The sequence below is a fragment of the Typopeltis vanoorti genome, chromosome 15 (assembly GCF_054136105.1).
Source record: "Typopeltis vanoorti isolate ZY-2024b chromosome 15, IOZ_Tvanoo_1.0, whole genome shotgun sequence".
Lineage (NCBI taxonomy): Eukaryota > Metazoa > Arthropoda > Arachnida > Uropygi > Thelyphonidae > Typopeltis > Typopeltis vanoorti.
The window spans coordinates 31,065,001-31,079,143 of NC_143563.1; the positions used below are offsets into that span (position 1 = coordinate 31,065,001).

The window sequence follows — 14,143 nt, forward strand, 5'->3', positions numbered from 1 at the left end:
AAGCCACGACAGCATACCCAACCGAAATGGGCACGAGACGCCACTGATAGTAATATGTCTTTACTAATCAGTAGAACGTTTTTTTTTTTTTTTTTTAGTGATCACCGAGGTTCAATGTTTTCATAAATCTTTCAAATAAGATTTATTCGTATTGATTCTGTTGGCTGCAATACCATTTTTATCAGTATCAGCTAGTTTTCTTGACTGCTGTGTAAAATTACAATTTCTTCTCGTATAAAATATTAAAAAGGTCATTTAATGACCTTTTTAATATTTTATTTCTTTTCTTGCTGGTTTCTGTTTGCCATGAAAGAAATGGCTGCTGTGAATCGCAACAAACTGTGTTGGCGGTTACTGCGCAGGCGTTTGTTGTTGGGAAAATTTGTATTTTCTTATTAATAGACGGCAGCACTAGTCTTACCAAAAAGAAATTTGATGCAAGATTCCTCTTATACATTTTTTTCCTATTTTAATCTGATCCACTCTCGAAATATCGCAATACCTATAGCACATCGTTGCCTGGTGTGAACAATTAATGCATATTAATAAAAAAAAAGTATAATTTTTAATTATTTTAACCAGGAAAAAGAAATTATATCAAAGCAAGACTTTTAAAGTTCTCATAAAAATTTTCAACATTTCTATTTCTATATTTTCGATATTTTATATTTTTTTTCCTAGAACGTTTCATCGTATAAATATCACCTTTCGAAAATATTCTTGGGTTACTGCATTCTCGTAGAATAACGCACCTCCTAAAAAAGTACATGTATATATAATTGCATAGGTCTGTGATGTTTATGTATATTTGCATAAAGGCATAAAGAAATATCAACTTATGTTTTTGAGATGCGACAAATAAAGAAGAAGTTGTTGTGGACTTTGATTGACTCTTGAATTTATATGCTCTGACTGTACAGAAATTTCGATAACACGCTACCATAAGAAAAGCACCAAAAAAAAAAAAAAAACAGCAGAGCGTGGTGTGGTTTTCATCCACTGACCTGTGGACCCAACACGCTTCCACTGCGCCAATCTGCTATATGTAGAACGTTTGCCTATACGATAAGAAGGTTACTTTGACTACTGAGGAACACTTTTGGTGGTATTTGCATAGAGAAATATTATGTACATAGAATATCTACGAACAAGTAGTAATGTAGTGATCTAATATGCCATTCGTATACGTCGTGTGTATTAATATATTAGCAAACAATTCGTTGGCTCCCGTTAAGCTTCGTAGCAACCAGTCATGTTGAATACAAAGAGGAAGGTAAAAGTTTTTTAAAAGGCTTCGGGACTAGGTTCGATTCCCGTCAATGATTCGAGGAACCTTTACAACTATTTTCGAATAAATATGAATTAACTGGTCTCATACAAAACTATTCATAATCTTTACGGCTTCATTCAGCAGTTTTTAAATATGCTGGTATTTTTTTTTTTTTTTAGCTCCAGAGCTGGTCTATGTAGAACACAATCGTGTTGCCACATTCAAAATTCGAGTTATAGTTCCCATCATATTCCCGACCATCACCTGAGGACCATCAGTACATACAATACATTTTTTCCAACTAATGTCTTGCATTGTAATAACATCGTTGATGTATTTGAATATTCCATCCCCATGGTGTTGCTTTGCAGATTTGTATTAGAACAGGTCTTCTTCAATGGTATTAAATCTGTGTTTTGTTGTTAGTATACGGGAGTATCCAGGATACCAGTATTGGCATTTGGATCGAAGATGAGGTATTGGGCAGAAATTATATTTCCTAACTGGACACCATATACAGTATATGCATATTACAATATATTTCGTGCATGTCATGATAAGCGTTTCTCCAATGGTGTGAACATGTTAAGTGCATTAACTAATTTAACTTGATCAGATACTTCGGTTGCATTTTCGTTGTCTGTTTTAACAAGCATTAAAAGTTTCGACTTTTTCAGTGAATCCCTACGCCTTTTAAAAAGCGTTTATTTTTCTCTTTGTATTCAACATGATTGGTTGCTACGAAGCTTAACGGGAGTCAAGGAATTATTTGCTAATATTTTAATACACAGGACGTACGAATGACATATTAGATCACTACATTACTACTTGTTCGTAGATATTCTATGTACATAATATTTCTTTACGAAATACCACCAAAACAGTTCCGTGGTTTATTTGATTGGTAGTCAAAGTAACCTTCTTATTGTACATGGAGACATTACGCGGGTAGCAGAGTGGCGCAGTGGAAGCGTGCTGGGCCCATAACCCAGAGGTCCGTGGATCGAAACCACGCTCTGCTAATTTTTTTTTTTTCTTTCCTTATATTAGCGTGTTACCGAAATTCCTTCTTGTACAGCCAGAGAACACATACAAGACTAAATCAAAGTCCTCAACGACTACTTCTTTCTTTGTCACATCTCGAAAACATGATAATTTGGTCGTTCTTTCTCTGTCTCATACAGTCGTTATGAAAATGATACATTGGAATAATGCAGTGTAATGACATCGTTTGAAGAAATGGGATGCAAAGTCTCCAACAAGAACTTTACAGACGACTTAGAACTTAGACAAGGATTACACCCAGTTTCGAAGTGTTTCAGAAAAGGATTTTAATCTTCGAGTTTTTCCTATTTTAGAAGACAAACCAACATATTATATATGTGCGACTGGTTTAGTCGCACATATATAATATGTTGAATCTCATGGTCTTCATTATCTTACCATTCTAAGTAGCCATGATCATTCAACTTCACAACAGAGAAGCACTTCCATCTCTATAAAAAGGTAAAAAATAATAATAAATGATGAAAAAAATTCCTGGTAGCTGACATACTGACATACTTAAAAGGTTGCAACCGTTCATCGATGGGAGATACATAATACATAAATCAATGTCGATTTAGTGACTCAACATACCGCAACATTTGGAAAAGTACCACGTGGACATAATTGGTAGTACCGAAGACAAAAACAGGTGAGATAAATGATAAATATAGGATGTTACAATCGGGCAATAACGATCAAGGGAAAGAAGGAGTAGCGATTGTGTTCAACAAGAAACATCAACATTAACTTGGAAGGCAATTTCAAGTAGAGTTATGTGGACAAAGCTCGAAACGTGGAAATGGACAATGAAAGAAACTTCTTTGTGCAGATTGTCTTACAAAAGGATCTCCTAAGGAAGAAGGGGATACATTTCTCGAGATCACTAGGACAAGCATTTTCCCATAACTAAATGGAAAAATTGGGTCTTGTTGGAGAACTGAACAGCGGAGATGGAAATGAATCCCACCTAGCATATAAAAACAGTTTAGGAAAATTTGTTGAAAAGAGCAAAGCAATAATAGTAAGTAGCTGCTTGATATCTACTCAGGACATAGACTAGGCATTACTATTACTACTATGGTCCAATATAAAAATGGACACAAGTTCACGTAGAGGGAAGACACAAGAAATCAGAAAAGTCTTGACTATGCCATTGTTGAAAGCAATAACGCCATGCTAATTCAGAATACAAGCGTGTACAGAGGATTTTTAAATTGAAAATGACCATCGCTTAATTTTAAGTAGGATAAACATGAATATCACATTGAAAAGAGCAGTTTGTAAGAAAGTCTTCAAAAGAAGTAAAGTCGAGCAGCTTTTCCAGGTAAACTGTACGCTTAACTATACAAACATCATTGATTAAAAAAAATGAAACCGTTCAAGTTTCGGTGGCAAACTATGAAAACAACAGTGATCTAGGAGTCATATGGTGAAGTTGTCTGTATGGATAGAAAATAAAAACAGCACGGTGGACATAAGATGCTAAAGAAATCCTGGAAAAGAAGAAAGGATACTATTTGCTAGGAACTTTTGCTGCAGATTCCCTAAAAATAAAATAAAATAAAATACGAAGAAAAATGTAAAAGTAGCTAAACAATAAATATTAAATTCCTCTGAAGACTTCGGTAAGAATATAGAATATAAATATGAAGAAGCTTAGAAATGGAGAAAATAGTACTGTAAAGGGAATCAAAGATGATAAAGGTGGATGAAAACTGAAGATATCTAAGATGTCTGGAATATTTACTTTGAATGATTGTTAAACGAAACAAGTGATAGAACACTTGTAGAAAATTTTCAAGAGGAATGCAAACGGGAGTACATATCAACTCTTGAGGTGGACAAATCCGTCAACTTAAAATGTGGAAAGGCAGCTGGAGTAGAGAATATTTGGCCTAGAAATTCTTAATGATAGAGGTATAAACGTTTTGCAATGGCTACATTGCACAAGTTACTGGACCCACTCAGAAGGTCAAATTTCGGATGATTGGATAAGAGCTATTATGGTTCCCATCTATAAAAAAAGGGAACAAAGCTGAATGTGAGGATTACAGAGAAATTTCTGTACTAAGTGTCCCAGGTAAGATTTATGCAAGCATACTTGGAAAGAGGTTGAGAAGGATTGTGAAATTAAACTTGCAGAAGAAAACAAGCTGGGTTCAGGCCATACAGAGATTTTTAAGATCATATTTTTACTTGATAAATAGTCGAGAAATCATAGTAATAGGACAAGGATCTGTACTTACGTTTTATAGATCTGGAACAGGCATATGACAAGATGTCGCAGAGAAAAGCTTTTTAAAACACTACAATTATCTGGGGTAAATGGAACAATATACAGAGCAACACGTTGTCTATAATTGAGTTGTCATTCAGCAGTTTACAATTGAAGGAAGTACAAGAAGATGGTTTGATGTAAAATCAGGATAAGTCAAGGATGCACGTTATCTCCACTTTTATCCCTCATCTGTATGGATCACATTTTGAAAGGAAGTAGCATCAACACTAAAATCACCACATACATAGACTATATCAAAAACAATGTACTTACATTGATGTACTTAGCCATATGCTGTATATATAAATTCAACTACATCTATGAAATCCGGAACACGCGAAATTTCCTATAAAAAAGAGAGTTCAACATGGACTTTGACTAAATTTGTATGACAAATTGATCAACGTGTTGAGGATTATCAGGAGGAGAATGGAAAGATCATTACTCAGTATTACCATTCTAGATTGAAAGCGCAATTTGGGTCAGAGCTCAAACTGGGGGTTAGAGACATTATAGCAGCTATTAAAAGATTTGGAGATGGTTGGAACTTAGCGGCATAGAAAAAGTCAAGAAAGAACTGAATGGATGACTTTGGGAAGGCTTTGTTGCATAACAACTGTAACAAATTTAGCATGAAACTCAGTAATAAAAAGACCAAAAAGTATGAAATAAACATGAACATAAAAAAAAAATGTTAGCTGCCTTTTCAATGAAGAACCTATAGACAATGGTGTAGCTAGTGCTTTTGCCGCCCCTCTCAATATGTGAGAGGGGCGGCAAAAATACTACAAAAAGTCAAAACGACGTATAGGGAAATACATTAAAACACTATGTTTATTTTTGAAGTAAAACTTTAATTTCAACATTCTAAAATGTTATTTTTCTTGCATTTCTGTTAGCAAAATCGTCGATGATATTGGCGAAGTCGATTTCATAGTAATGTAGGTAATTCTTAATCAGTTTTATTTAGAAAAACTCCTCTCACAACTAGCAACACTTACAGCAATCGTGAGGCCATTTGGCAGCAGTATTACAATATTTGGAAATGAGTTCTCGAGACTATATTTTAGAATTAACTGTAAAAGTTAAAATACTGCCCGGGGTGAACCTCCCCCCTCTAGCTACGCCACTGCCTATAGAACAAGTAAATTATTTCAGTTACTTAGGTATACTTTTCAGCGAAGATGGCCAATTAAATTTTGAAGTAGACGATAAAATAAGCAATACTAGTATAGTAGGAATCAGTGGAATAAATTTATATGGAATAACAAAGAAATTAGCCAAAAACACTTAATAAGCAGCATCCACATTTTACGCTCACGCTAATAGACTTACACCTTTTACAGTGTAGGAATTCGGAACCGAAATCCTAAGGAATAGGTTGGTTACTCCTTATTCCTAGAGGTATCCTATGACTGTAGCCTGTGTGTTCACGGGGCCGGTTTGCCTGCTTGGGGGATGAAAAATCGCAGATAAAGTGGTGGAAAAACCCCGTTCTTCATGCCCAAGACCAGATAACTTGGCTATGATTGACAAAGATCCTTGAACTCCTCACGTCGTCGACGGGAATCGAACCCAGGACATTCCTTTCCCAGGCACGTGATTACGAAGAGCATAGCCACTAGGCTAACCGCGCAGAAACTAGCAGCATACAAGACAGTATTGAAAACAATTTTAAGTCATGGATCTGAAAGTTGAATTATAAGTAAAGCACTTGACCAAAGATTAGAGATCTTTTAAATGAGAGTTCTGCGAAAATTAGGGGCACGAATAGATGGCATCAATGGAAGGAATTTGGTATTGTTGGCACTGAAGAATATGTGAGCAGGGCCAGTCTAAGATTGCATGGTCACTTAAATAAAATGGGAGAGGAAAGGTTAGCAAAACACTTGTTTGATGCCAAGATGGCAGGAAAAAGACCCAGAGGAAGACCAAGATATAGGTGGATTGATTCAGTAGAATTGCCTTAAAAGAGTGAAATCTTGGATACGACAATATTGGAGTTCTGATAAGTAACAGATGGATTTGGAGGGAAATTGTTGATAGGAGATTAATCACAATGTAAATTTAATCGAGTAGTGATTAAGAATAACAGGAAATTGATGATGATGACATCACTCAGAAGATGTCGTTTGGAGTTAACATTCTCAATGTAAAGTTGTAAATTCATTTTCCTTCCTTATATGTATTATAAAATATTATAGAAGAATTATACAAAGCATAAGTGTATTATTTGATTATTATTTCATATTAATATTAATAACATATTAATAACAATATCTTCTTCTTCCTTTTCAGTAATAGGCCTAGTGGTCTATTACTGGAAAGGAATTACTCTATTTCTTCTCCCTTGAGGTGGTTATCTCCGTATCTTTCTGCGGAGTCTTCTTTCACTCATTCTTTCTGTATGTTGTCTCTATCTCACTCTATAAAGATCGATGTAGTCTCAAACAGATATCACCTCAACTTCCTTTAATATATCGCTAGAAATTAAGCCTTTTTAATAATGAAACAAGGATCTTGAGTTAATGAACCTTAAGACAGACTGTTTGGCTGTAAATACAATTACTAATTTTTTTGTTTACAATATAATAAAAATAAAAATAAATAAATAAAAAAAACTTATACGACGCGATCGGCATATTCGTTCTCCAAGTTAGCATGGCGACATGCCATTTTCATGAGAATCTGTGCTTTAGGTCATTTCAGTAAATTTTTAGTTAAATCAAGACAGACTAGTATTCCCTTTGATCGTAGCTAGTGAAGTCATTACCTTTAGTAATTTATTGTGAATTAGAAGTAACGAAACTTCAACACCATTTTCCGTATCATAGAAAACGTTTTTGTTAAAATAATATAGCGCCATCTATAAAACAGACACCGAACTATAATACGTTTTACGCTAATGAAACAAGTGAATAAGTTTAAAATAAATCTTAAAATAATGATAGTTATTATCATCATTAAGTACAGTATAATGAAGCGGTAGTTTTTAAAATGTTTTTCAATGATATAATGAAAGATCTGAAATTCTTTGCTAAAGTGAGTTAGTGAAATAATAATAATAATAATAATAATAATAATAATAATAATAATAATAATAATAATAACTGCCTTCTGTGAAATACTTTATTTTTTTACGTAATCTACATGTTGAGTCTCTTCATGTTTATAAATTACCTTAACATTAATAATAATCCTTTGATAAGAAGAGGGCATCTGAATATGCGCATGCGCAACTCTACAAATGCACTTGAGTGGATTTCAATTTTTTTTTTTTTTTTTTTTTGAATAAAATATTAGATGAAGAACAATTTATTTTTTGTTTGTTACAGTTTTACTTATCATATATTTTCAAATCTAGACATTCTGATTTCATTGTTATTTTATTTATTTATCTTTTTTTTTCTTTCATAAATATGAGAATTATACGTTGTTATTATTAATATAATTTTATTTATCCTCTTTAAAGAAAGAATAAAACAAACGAATGTGTATATTGTATCATAACAACGAACTGACATACAGATGATGTTTTCCTTTCGTTATAAATTCTTCCCGTAATTGTTATTGCTGTTATCTTTATTAAGAAATGATAAGAAGGAAATAAAATTCTGAATCAATTCGGAAAATTTATTCCCAAAAATTATTCTTTCAAAACTCTTTCTCTCTCTCTCTTATGATAAATGAGCTCCGAAATAACTGCGCCACTAACACTCGCGCTAATTAATTTGAAATTATTCATGTTTATATTTAAGAATTTGTCAAATAAAGTGTGTGCATCTGAGTATACGTACATACATTCCAAAAAAAAAAAAAAAAGCCAATATCGGTAGCAAACATGAATATTCAGAATGTCATTAATTTATCAGCCCTTCCTGTTTTCGGTGATAAAATATTTTTATTATTATTTCAATTCAGAAGAATATTTGAATCCCAATGCAGGATTTGAAGATAATAGTAGGGAGATTACTATTACAAGTTTCGCGTCTTGTTCACTGGAAAAATTATATACAGCAGTCTGTTGCCTCAGACAAAACTTTCTATGTAAGTGTGTGCGTATCGATTCTATTTTTTTTTTAATGAATAAATAATATTATTTGTGAGCTAAAAACAATGACGATTAACAACTTGCAGGAAGCTTACTCTCATACATTGTCTATCTTACAATGTCTTAAACATATCCCCTCTTTTCCACTTGTTTGTCAAATTGCCAAAATCTGCAATCGCACTTTCCTAATCATCCCCTGTTATTTAATTACACATTCCTGATATCATCTTAGTTATCTGACTCTACACTCTGTTCCACAACTTCGTGAAACTCAACGTGAAGTCAGATTAGCAACAACTCTCTGATTCCTTCTCTGTTCTACTCAACACAGCGTTGTGTTTACTCAGAAGAGGAGGGTTCACAATTCCAGTTACTTATTCACAATTACATCTTCATTTCTATGTTCTTTAAAATGAATCTTTACGACTGCAGGTGTCACGAAATAATATAATAATAATTTGCTGAAATGATGTCCATCCCTCTAATAAGCAATCTCTTCCAAAATACTTATACTTAGGAACATTAAACTGACATCCATTCTTTTCAGTCCTCTTCCAATCTTTATGAGTCATTTTCAAATGACACTATCTCAGAGTCATTTCTTACATCTGTTCTAAATTTCAGAGACACATAACGCAGAAACCTTCAAACTTTCCAGGGTATGGTTTATGGTTCAACTGCAGAGAGAAATGTATGAGTTACTAATTTTTGCAAAGAGATAATAAAATCCCCATTACGTTATTTTCCCTGAAATAATGACGTTATTCATGACGCACACAACATGGCGTACTGTTGGATAAACTCATAATCTCGAAAGCATAGCGAAAACATAATTAAGAAACTGGAATGAATAACTTTAAACATAACCAAGAAAGCTTAATCTCGAACCCAAAATCATAATTATCACTATATATAAGAAAAAATTTCGAGTTCTAAATTGTTCAGTAATTGAAGCATTTTATCAAACTTGCAGGGATTTCCACAATTTGTCCGATTCAGTAAGTAAAACTTTTGTTGCTGTACCTCCTTATGAGTATGCTAACACAGTGCGAAATTACAAACGGAATTCTAATGCTTATTTGAAGTACATTTTCCAATAGTGTAGTGCTTTAGTATTAGAAATCTTATTTTAAGTGTTTTTTACAATAACGCTAAATTTAATGCCTAATGAGTATTTTTTTTTTTTTTTTTTTAAATCATAGTTAAGAGTGTTAGTACAGTTTGAGGCTTGGTAGAAGTTGGATAAGAGAAAGAGTGTCATAAGAAGTTATCTCGAGAACAATACTACAGGCAATCCTTTTATTTCTATGTAAGATATTTTTAATTATAATATCTAGTGAGAGTTTTGCTAATTTTACATTTTTATAAAATACATTTTAAGGTTCTTCTTTCTCCTAATACTTTAAGTTACCCTATAACAGTTTTCCTATAGCGTAAAGTATTTTTTTTTTTGTTATATGTTTTTTTTTATGTCATGAAGTGTGGCTTTATCTTTAGTTGATTAGAAATATCCTCAAGTACTTTATTCTGCCAACAGCAAGCATCATATTTTTTTCATCTGTTTTTGTATGTGTCCAAAATTCCTACATACCAATAAAAATACGAGTGTTAGGCAATGTGATGTTCGTGTTGAAATTCAGTTAAATAGCAAGTTTAGAATCTATCGTATACTCGTGCCGCCTGTGATCACTTTTCATGTTAAAAAAAATTACATTTATATGCAACTGCATCACTCGCCATAACGATATAATCCGCATTCGTGTATTTATCTAATGCGGCTACCCACCAAATACATCGACATATACGTGCAATGTTATTCTAGAAATTTTTTTTTTTTTTAATCTAAAAAATATTTTTTTTTTTTATTTATATGATGTTTATTTATCTGCTTTTATCCTCGATTTCCATATGGCTTTGATGTCTATCATGTTCTTGAATTTTCATGGATATTTCGTATTGCTTCAATGTTTTATTAATTTAGACTTAGGTATTTCCTTATTATTATTATTTTATTTTTTTTTTCAGAGAAAAATTAACTAAATATATTATTTATTATGTTATTTTTAAATAACATATGACTTACTGGGTGCAAACAACTGCTACACGAAAGTTTGATAGTAGAAATAATTTGTTTCATTTCAATATTTTCTTGACCACTTTTAACCTTTAAAATGCATAAAATTCTTGGAAATTAACATGAATCTAATTTTCAAAAATTTTATCAAGCGATTAACTAAACAGCAATAAAGATCCGTTTATCTCGATCGATTTTTCTACTTGCCTACAACACTGTAGTTAATGTCTGGGATTGCAAAGGATAAATGGATCGATAATAACTTTCAAGCAACAAATTTCTTCGCAATTCCAAATAAAACGCAAGCGCTTATGCCAAAGGTTAATACAACACCAGCCTTTGACTTTGCTACTGGCAACAAACCAGCGGTTGTTTGCACCAGTGACGTCACTCACAACAAAATTCACTGCAGAGTTTGTCATTGTTAGCACTGACCACCTATATTAATTCGATTTTTTCTTTTTTTCCAGCGACCTCTAGTGACTGATACTGCATCCATTCAACTGCAAAATCATTAACGGCTAGTATACCGAAATTTTTGTGAAAAACTCTTCGAAATGTTCAACAGCAGTACTCAGTTAAAGAAGTGGATGTTTAGTAGCCCTCAACAATTGGATCAACTACGGTGCGAAGCAAATATTCAATTTATTCAAAAATATAATGATGGCAGAGCGGAAGAGATGCGCACTTCTTATTTTTTATCGTCTGCCGAGGAAAAAGTAGTCTGCAAACATTTTGAATATTTATTAAAAGACTTCTGCCGTAATTTTAAGCCATCAATGCCAAGAGTTGTCGCGGGAACTTCGATGCATTACTTCAAACGTTTTTATCTTTATAATTCTGTCATGAACTACCATCCAAAAGAAATAGTAGTCACCTGTGTGTACTTAGCATGTAAAGTGGAAGAATATCACGTGTCTATTGCGCAATTCGTCGAAAATGTCAAAGGTGACAAAGAAAAAGCAGCAGAAGTCATTTTGAGCAACGAACTTTTAGTGATGCAAGAGCTTCGTTTTAATCTCACTGTTCATAACCCATTCAGGCCCGTCGAAGGTTTACTGATTGACGTAAAAACCAGATGCCCGCATATTCCAAATCCTGAACAATTTCGACCTTTCATTAATGAGTTTCTAGAAAAAATATTCCTGACGGACGCCTGTCTACTCTATGCCCCTTCCCAGATTGCCCTTGCTGGGATTTTATACGCCGCAAATAAAAGGCAACAAAATTTAGACTGTTATGTGGCTCAAATTCTTTTTAATAACAGACCCACCGAGTTAGACAACATACGGCATGCTATCAACAATATGTGGGGGATGATAACCCATGCGGACACCCCTCAAAAAGATTACGTGAAGAGTTTGATTAAGAAATTAGATATTTGCAGGAACCCAGAAAAGAATCCAGAGAGTTTAGTGTATAAGCTGAAGCGGCAAGAAATTTTAGAAGAAGAAGAAATGAAACAAAGAAGAAAAAGTGCCAAAATTGCAGAGGAACAAAGAAGAATGGACAGACAACTTCTTCAAACGGAAAGACTTGCAGAATAACTTTAGTTCACATTTTAATCCTGGTGAAAATATTTTCAATACATGAATGTATTTCTTGTGTAATAAAGAATATCGTGAAAAAGCATTGTGTGATATTTATTTTCGCAATTTAGTTATTAATAGTAATATAACAATTATGCAAATTTAAATAGTAAGAGGAATTTGGAGTTAAATTTGAAAAGTTTGAAATTATTAAAGAAAATGCTTTAAAAAAAGTTAAACACCATTAATTATTCTTATTCTAAGAAATATTAATATAACTTAATATAAATATATTAATTGAGGTGAGAACCACCATACCCTTGGAGGGTAATGGATGGCAATGCTGTAGCCAATGAAGTTCTAACTGAGGCTCGGCTATTGCTGTTACCCTCCTGCCATGATGAGAGCTTTAATTGCTCAATCACACCTTATCCTTACACTGTCTTCTACAGATAACGGGGAAGATAAAAAGCATTCTTGCTTCGCCCCTTTAAGCCAGTCCTTATAAGGACTATAAGGACTATATTAATTGAATTAAAATATCATTTTTAACCAAATATATTTCATGATCTAAACATGAAATATTTGCACACAATCAAGAGTGTTAATTTTTCTTACATAAGAAAAAAATTTTTACTATCAAAATATAATAAGAATGAAATCTTTTAAAACATTTGATTGGCTACTGATTTTACCATACAATTGGCTACCAGAAGGGAAAAGAGTAAAGTTAGCGCATGCGCTTATTTTATTTTCAAACTTGGGCGCATTCGTTATAGAGGAGTTGAAACAATAATTCCAATAATGTATACACTGCCGAATAGAACTAATTTTTGTTAGATTACCATATGAGTTTATCGCTTAATATGGCGGAACTGTGTTTGTTTTAAAAAAAGAAATATTTTTTTGAAAAAATAAATAAGTGAACAAGAGGCTCGCAAATTTCAGAAAAATTTAACAGAGGGCTCGCGCGAGCTCCTTATAGCTCACCACTGCATGCAGCCGATTGAAACTATACATTTTGAGACTGAGCCATGATTTCATTATTAATTTTTTATTACATATTTTAAAATTCTAAATTCAAAAAATCAAACAAAATACAAAATTAATTGATTTTCCAAGAGAATTTATCGTCAGTAAAAAAAAAAAAAAGTACATACGGACTATAAGGCACTATTAAGACGCTACTCATTCAAGCCCTGAAGCAAATATAATATCGGCATCCTCTATCTAGCATGAGAATTTGTGGTTTGAATGAAGACTACAGCAGTATATTCTGGACTTTTTTTTTCTTATAAGAATAATTTGTGCATCTCACACGCCTGTTATGATCTCCATTTTTGATATTTTATACAAAATTTCTAATATTTTTTTTCAAGAAAACGTTACTGCATATCTTATTCTTTGGGTTACGATAGCATTCTAATAAGACATCCGATAATAGCACAGAGACTGTATCTAACGCGCTTATGGTACTTAAAGCAAATATCCATCGGCTCTATTTTATCTCCTTTGTCCTTCTTAAGGGATTAAACAAGTGAAGTTGACCTTTAATCCTCTTAATGTATTCACTCAACGCCATCAAAGGAATATGTAGGATGTGTATTGTTGACCAGATAGCTTGCGAATGCTTGAGATACCTCGAGCCATTGTCATTCACTAAAATAGCAACACTAAGCCCACTGTTCGCAAGTAATCGTGGACAAAGTTTTCTTATTAGTGGAGGAGGTTTTACAGCCCCAAAATCTCGGTTGTTTTGAGAATGCACAGTAACGAAAATATTTCAAATTTAACGAATAATTCACACGAGGACTTCGCTTTGTTTTAAATGACAATAAGATGTACTTTTCCTAAATATTGATGAATTTATTTTGTATTTAATACAGGAATAAAT

At 32.9% G+C, this 14,143-nt stretch overlaps 1 non-coding gene and 1 pseudogene across 1 annotated transcript; both read left to right on the top strand.

Annotated features, from left to right (window-relative positions):
- Positions 1-2,220: 2,220 nt before the first annotated feature.
- TRNAM-CAU (transfer RNA methionine (anticodon CAU)) lies at positions 2,221-2,292 on the top strand. Its single transcript has one exon. It is a non-coding gene; the product is annotated as a tRNA-Met (tRNA).
- An 8,985-nt stretch (positions 2,293-11,277) lies between these two features.
- LOC150098561 (cyclin-H pseudogene) lies at positions 11,278-12,267 on the top strand (annotated as a pseudogene).
- Positions 12,268-14,143: the final 1,876 nt, after the last annotated feature.